Source organism: Durio zibethinus, chromosome 24, assembly GCF_047325235.1.
Source record: "Durio zibethinus cultivar Kanyao isolate XHJ-2024 chromosome 24, ASM4732523v1, whole genome shotgun sequence".
Taxonomy (NCBI): Eukaryota; Viridiplantae; Streptophyta; class Magnoliopsida; order Malvales; family Malvaceae; genus Durio; species Durio zibethinus.
The window spans coordinates 13,412,652-13,419,762 of NC_143185.1; the positions used below are offsets into that span (position 1 = coordinate 13,412,652).

The 7,111-nt window shown below is 31.4% G+C and overlaps 1 pseudogene; it reads right to left on the minus strand.

The window, feature by feature from the left end:
- Positions 1–500: 500 nt before the first annotated feature.
- Positions 501–2,303, minus strand: LOC149511940 (uncharacterized; annotated as a pseudogene).
- Between the last annotated feature and the right edge of the window lie 4,808 nt (positions 2,304–7,111).

Genomic DNA, 7,111 nt, shown 5'->3' on the forward strand with positions numbered 1-7,111 from the left:
GGATCAACTGTAATCTACTTGCGTAGGACAAATGTCTTGTTGCCAAGCTATGATTTCTTGCTGTGATCCTCTCAATTAGTGGCATACAATCTGTCATAGTAAGCCTTCGCGCCACCAGTGGAACCCCAAGATATCTAACAGGAAGTTTTCCCATCTTGTGCACTTTCAGGATTTCTTCAAGCTCAGTTCCTGGAATCCCTGTATAATATAGCTCATTCTTTGCACTATTTAACTGCAGTCCAGAATAAGTATAAAACTGCTTTAGTATGACTTGAATTCCCTTAACAGAATCCAACTTCTCTTTTGTGTGGATAAGGAGATCATCAGCGAAACATAAGTGTGTCAAGTTCACCTTCTTGCATTTGGGATGGTAAGAAAAAATGCCATAAGATGCAGCACTATCCAGTAAGGTGTCCAAAACATTCATAGCAATAACAAATACGTATGGTGACATAGGATCCCTCTGCCTTACTCCTTTTGTCCCCTTAAAATATCCCACCAAGCCTCCATTGACTGATAAAGAGAACATTGGTGAAGTGAGACAGCCTTTTATCCAACCAACGAACCTTCTTGGAAATCCCATTGCCTCTAGAACTGAGATTAAAAATTCCCAACTTAAAGAGTCAAATGCTTCCTTTAAATCAATTTTAATAGCTGACCTTGGGGACATGGTAGCTCTACTATAACCTCTCACCAATTCCTATGCCATAAGTACATTGTCTATTATGTTTCGCCCCTTTATAAAGGCGCTTTTACTGTTACTGATTAGGGTTGGCATGAATTGTTGCATTCTGGTAGCTAGTATCCTTGTTGTACTCTTGTAAATAACAGTACAGCAAGATATTGGTCTATAATCAGAGATGCTAGCTGGAGATGGGCTTTTTGGTACCAAAGTTATTATTGTAGAGTTGAAAGCAAGGTAGCATATCATCAGTTTGAAAGAAATATGATATAGCTGCAATGACGTCCTCCCCTACTATACTCCCTGCAAACTTAAAGAAATGGGCATTGAAACCATCAAGGCCCGGTGCTTTATTACTATGTTGAGTAAAGATAGCTTCCTTAATTTCTTCCCTTATAACATTTTGTGATATTGCTGTCCTTTGCTCGCCCGTTAAGGATACCTGGAGTAAGTCAGTCAACAATTCTTTCTTGCAGCCTTCAACATTAGCATCAGTTGTGCCCATCAACTGCTTAAAAAATCCCACAGCCTCATCTGATATCTGTGAGAAGAAATCCAACCTGTTTCCGTTACTGTCATGCGGTACCCATTTATTGCTTCTCCTCTGCCTTGCTGCCACTATTTTGTGAAAGAAACTTGTATTTTGGTCTCCTTCTTGCATCCATCTAATTCTTTACTTCTGTCTCCATAAGCTTTCCTCCGCTTTCAACAGTTCAAAGAGTTCCAATGACAGTTTCCTCTCATTCTCTGCACCAGCCTTAGGTGATCGCATTAATGTTGCAAGTTGTGCTGCCGCTAACTCTTCTCTTTTCATTCTTACCTTCTTTGTAAGATCTCCCTATTGAGTGAAGTTGAAATTCCTTAACATTGGCTTCAACCTCTTTAATTTCTTATGCACTACAACCATAGGTTTACCACTCACTGGTACAGTCCAGGATTCCTCCACTAGCTTTAAGAACTCAGGGTGCTTTAACCAAAAATTAAAGAACTTAAATGGTTTTGGTGCTGATTTTCTCAATGTAGTCAACTTTATAAGAGCTGGGCAATGGTTAGATACTTCAAGGAGAAGGAATTCAACTTCTGAATTTGGTACTTGCGTGAGCCATAAATCATTGATTAGCACTCTATCCAATTTCCTTGACAGTGTATGATTGCTCCAAGTAAAAAGAGGCCCTGTATAAGGATGATCTAGAACATTCAATTTCTGCAAGCATTCTTGAAAAGCTTTTGTACTGGAGCTAGATATTTGGGAACCATTATAGTCTGAACTCTCCGAAGAGTGAGCCACAACATTAAAATCTCCATCCAACATCCATGGAGAGCTTTCTACAATACTTTTGAGAGAAATCAAGTGCATCCATAGTCTTTTCTTTTCACCCTCAGTATTAGACCCATATATTGCTGTGAAGTATAGCTTATGAGTGCCATGCAAAATGCTACATGTAATGCTTTGGTCAATTGTATCAACTAAATCAATTGTTAACTCATCCTTCCATATCATCCATATTCTTCCATTGTAAGCGGTAACATAGTGATGATGAATGGACCAGCCAGCAAAGTTATTGTTCAGAACTTTCTGCATGTTTTGTTGCTTCACTTTCGTTTCTAACCAACAAGCCATATCTACTTTTTCTCTTCTGATCCTACATACAACCTCTCTTTGTTTCAGAGGATCATTTAGTCCTCTGACATTCCAGCTAAGCACATTCATAATGAAAAGGGAAAGGATGAATGACCTCCTAGAGCAGAGTGTTCCACCCTTACCTGTTTATTTTTCCTTTTATCAATGGGACCCTTTTTCTTATTCTTCAACTGTTTCATCAAATCTGCAACTCCTGCTGCTGCCGCCCTTACTTTCCTGGGTGATTTAGGAATAATTCCTTCCTCTCTCGTCTTGCTAGCCTCAGGCACAGCCAGTTCTAGATTCACATCAACACTCCTGTCCTCAATTGCTGCTTCTAGTATAGCAAATTTGTTTGTGGACCCTAACTTTGCTAACTGCATTGATTCAACTCGCAGCTTGCCTCTCTCAGGAGTACTCTCTGGCCCTGACTTTGCTACTTGCATCGGTTCAACTTGCAGCTTGACACTCTTAGAATTAGCCTCTGGCACAGCCTCCTTCACTTCCTTAACCCGTTGCTCCTTAGATTCCTTTGGCTGCCACACCCTAGCTTCTGCTACCACAGGCCTATTCATACATGATTTGTCTGAATGCCCAAAAACTTTGCAGTGCTGGCATTTTGGAGGCTGCCATGGGACTTCCACTGAGATAGAGGCGAGTGTGCCATCTTGGAGTACCACATACACAGATTTTTGCATAAGCAAGCCTTTCAAAGTTTGCTGTAATTTTATCCATGTATAGTGGAATGCTTAATGCACTGGTTATATAGCTTAGCCCTTTCTTAGTATACAGCTCCAATGGAACATTTTTAAGATGTATCCAAACAGGTATCTTGTTCGTCTTAAACTCCCAATTCCTCAACCCCGGTTGCCTTGTTGGTTGAAGTTTGAGAATTAGAAAAGGGGGGTTTTATTTTTATTATATAAATGCCCATTTAATTGAATAAACTTGATAATTGTATAAATTTAATGTTATTAACATTGTTTTGGAATTAATATGGAATAAAAGTCAAAATAAAAGGTTGCAGCATCAAGTTGTCGAGTTATTATTTATTTTATAAATGACATGCATTTGTAATAGTTTGTTTCGATTGATTATCTATCCATGTACCATTTCAGGTTGATTCGTACTAATATATTAGGTAGATGTATCATTTCACGTTGATTCTTATTGTATAATATTAGATGTATGCACATCTAGTGGGTGAAATAATAAATAATTTATTATTTTAAAAAATATTAAAAAATAAAAAATTATTTTTTAAATATAACAATAAAAGGATGACTCAATGTACACAATTATTTAGAAGTGAGAAAAAATAAGCAAAGTAAATTTAAAACATTTAAATCCACTTCCTGCTTCTATGTAAAATAAGAAACTCAAGTGCCAATAGGCTCAAAGGCCACATTATTTTATTTTGTTTTCATGTGGTTTTTTAGTAATATCTCAAACTTAATTAATATTACTTTATTTGTGATACAAAACTTGGTTAAAGATTTTGTAAAATGTAAATGTATATGTATAACTCAGAAGCTTTTACTAATATAAGATTTTAAAATTAATAAATATTTGATTTAACCACTGGTGCATGATATATTGATCTCTTACTCTAAAGGGCAAGGTTTAAATTTTCGTTTCTCTATTAATGTTTTAATAATGTGATCTAATCGGTTGGATATTTGATTTTTGGTTCAATTGGCCCATCCAATCGTGTCATTAAATCACACTTAAAATCTATATAACATTGAATATGTATTAAATTGGATGAAAATATAATATAAAAGTACGTTTAACTCATTAATTGGGATTAAAAAGGCAGGTTCAAATCCTGTCTCGAACAAATTATTTTTAATTCATTAAACAGTAAATAAATTCTACAAAATTGGTTTAAATATGGTTTGGTATGGTTCAAATTTGATATAAATGGAAATTGATCGATTCTTAATTAGTCTAATGAGCGTCCAATTTGATAATTCATTCAGATATTACATTATAAGAAAGAAGGGCATTAATGATGCAAATTTTTATTATTAATGCTCTTGATTCCGTTAGTAATAGTCATTATGGATGAAAATTTCATAGAAAATATTTCATTAATATTTGAAGTCAATTGAAATTATTTTTTTAGTAATGAAATTTTTCAGCGATAATAAATAGAATTCGTAATGAAAATTTTCATTAATAGTTTTTAAATTTTTGTCACTAAAACTTTTTTTATTAAAATATTTTTAAAATTAACTCTAAAATTTAACTGGTACAAAAATTTTTGTCATTAATTGTAATTTTATTTCAAAATTTTCAAAAATTTTTTATAAAATTTCATCAATAAAATCTATTCGCAATGAAAATTTTTGTTGCTAAAAGTATTAATTTAAAAATTTTTATAATTTACCATAGAAAATTTCGTCAATAAAACTTTATGTTATTTTTGAAGATTTATTATTTATTTTGCATCTTTTTTTAATCTTTTTAAGTTTTTAAAATTTCTTTTGAACTAATTAAATGAAATTTAAAATATACCAAGATAAAGAAAAAAATTAAATAAATAAATTCTACATTTGATTGATAAAAAAATATGTAATAAAATTTTACAAAATTATTCGTAATTTTAATTATATATGTAATTACAAAAAAATGCTGCATGTATAAATATCCTTGAGATATCCAACTAGACATCTTAATTGTTTGAACTTCGATTCTTGCAAGAACCTTCAATTTCTTTATTGAAGTTGATAGATTCAATTGGTTTTCTACTTTTGAGTGCCAAAATCTACACCTACGAATTAATTTACCAAATTAAAGATGAAACATGTTATACAAAATACTAAATAATTCTAAATATTCCCTTACTACAAATTTTAGTAGGTTGAATTGATAATTTGATACTACTATTATTTTTAAATAGTGAGATTATTATCCACCCAAAGGATGTTAAGGATGGTTCACATGTTTGTGGAAATCCCACATCACTTGAAAATAGGTCGGATATATGACATATACATGAAAGATTTAAAATTTTAATAATTTAAATTTTTTGTGTCAAGTAATATCCAATATGTATATATAGATATTTTTTATGTGCTCACATGAGTTTCTGAGTGTAGCTTATCTCTCCAACAATCAATATTTAAGTTAAAAGTTTAACTTAGAGGCAACAAGTATAATGATACATATTGATAAATTTGTGATTGTGTCTTGAGGGGTTGAGATAATTTTGACATGTAACTGTGTGCAAAGCTTAAGAGACAAAAAAACAATTTGGATGTATGATTGTGTGCAAGCTTAAGGGGTATTGAGACAATCTAGACATGTAATTGTGTGTATGATTGTGTGCAATATTAAAAGGCATTGAGACAATCTGAATGCATAGGAGATCTGAGATTATTAGGCCTAAAAATAATGTCTTAATAAGATTTACTCACAGGGAGCTTTGATTGATATTCACAAATGAACTTTCCTTTTGATTGATACTCACAAGTAAACGAGAGATATTGATAAGGATGGTTAAACATCTCAATGGTAATCCCACATCATTTAAAATTAGAATGAAAATATGACATATATACATGTAAGACCTAAAAACTCAATATCTTTGGTGTATGAGCTTTTAGACTCATGTATGAGCTTCTTTGGTGTGTTACCATAGGTTGCAAGTGTGATTGGAGAACACTGAGAGATTGAAAGAAAATTCATAATAATCTTCTAGATAAGATAATAATGGTTCGGATTGAGTTCGACTCGATTTATTTTATATTATATAATATTATGAATTTAAAAAAATTCAATTCAAATTTTATTGATTCAGTTTGATTTATCGATTTTTTAAATTTAAATTTTTTATTTTTTATATATTATTTTAATATATATTTAAATAGATTTTGATATAAAATTATTATTTTTATTTTATAAAAATTTAATAATATAAAAACTAATAAAAATATATAGTTCAATTTAATTTGATTTTTTTTCGGTTTGTGCCTCTTTATTTGAAATATGATCCGAATCTAATATATATATTTATTATTTAAATTTAATCCAAACCAAATAAGAAAAAAAAAAACCAATCAAAATTGAGTCGAATATAGTGATTTCGTATCTATTTTCAATTTTTTTTTTGTCTCAACCCTACGCCTAGGTCCACAACGCAATTCAAAATAATCTCCTACAACCAAGAATGCAACCTATCCAACATTTGGAAACTTGGGCAAAAAGCAAAAACCTTTTACAAGATCTCCTCAAGAAGAAAACTTGTTTCCTCTAAAGCTGTCCAATCTGAATTTCATGTTTACCTTTCCTTATATTATAAACCATATAAGTGCAGGCTACTGTAGAAATGACAAAGCTTTTAATCTGTTTATTTCTTTTTTTTTACTTTAAATTACCGCTTTCTTAATTTCTTCAATTCAGCAATTTGATCTATTATACACCTTTTAGTTAATTCTTCAAAATCCTTTCCCTTTTACTTTTAGATCCCAATGTAAATTTTTGCTCATTGCTTCAAAAGGGAAAACAAATTACTAAATGTAGCCATAAGAAAAAAAAATTAATCAATTTTTATTTTTTTTATCAATTGAAAGACATGTATAAAATTGATTAAATGAAAATATATATAAATATATATATATATATAAATATATATATATATATATATATATATATATACATATGTAGACGAGAACTTTCCATACAAGTCAGAGGCAGCAACCATGAACTGATTCATCGCCCAATTGGAAGATAAGAGAACTTTATAAGAGAATCTTCTGCCTCGTGAGCTTACCACCAACCATCAAAACCCGTGAATCAACACA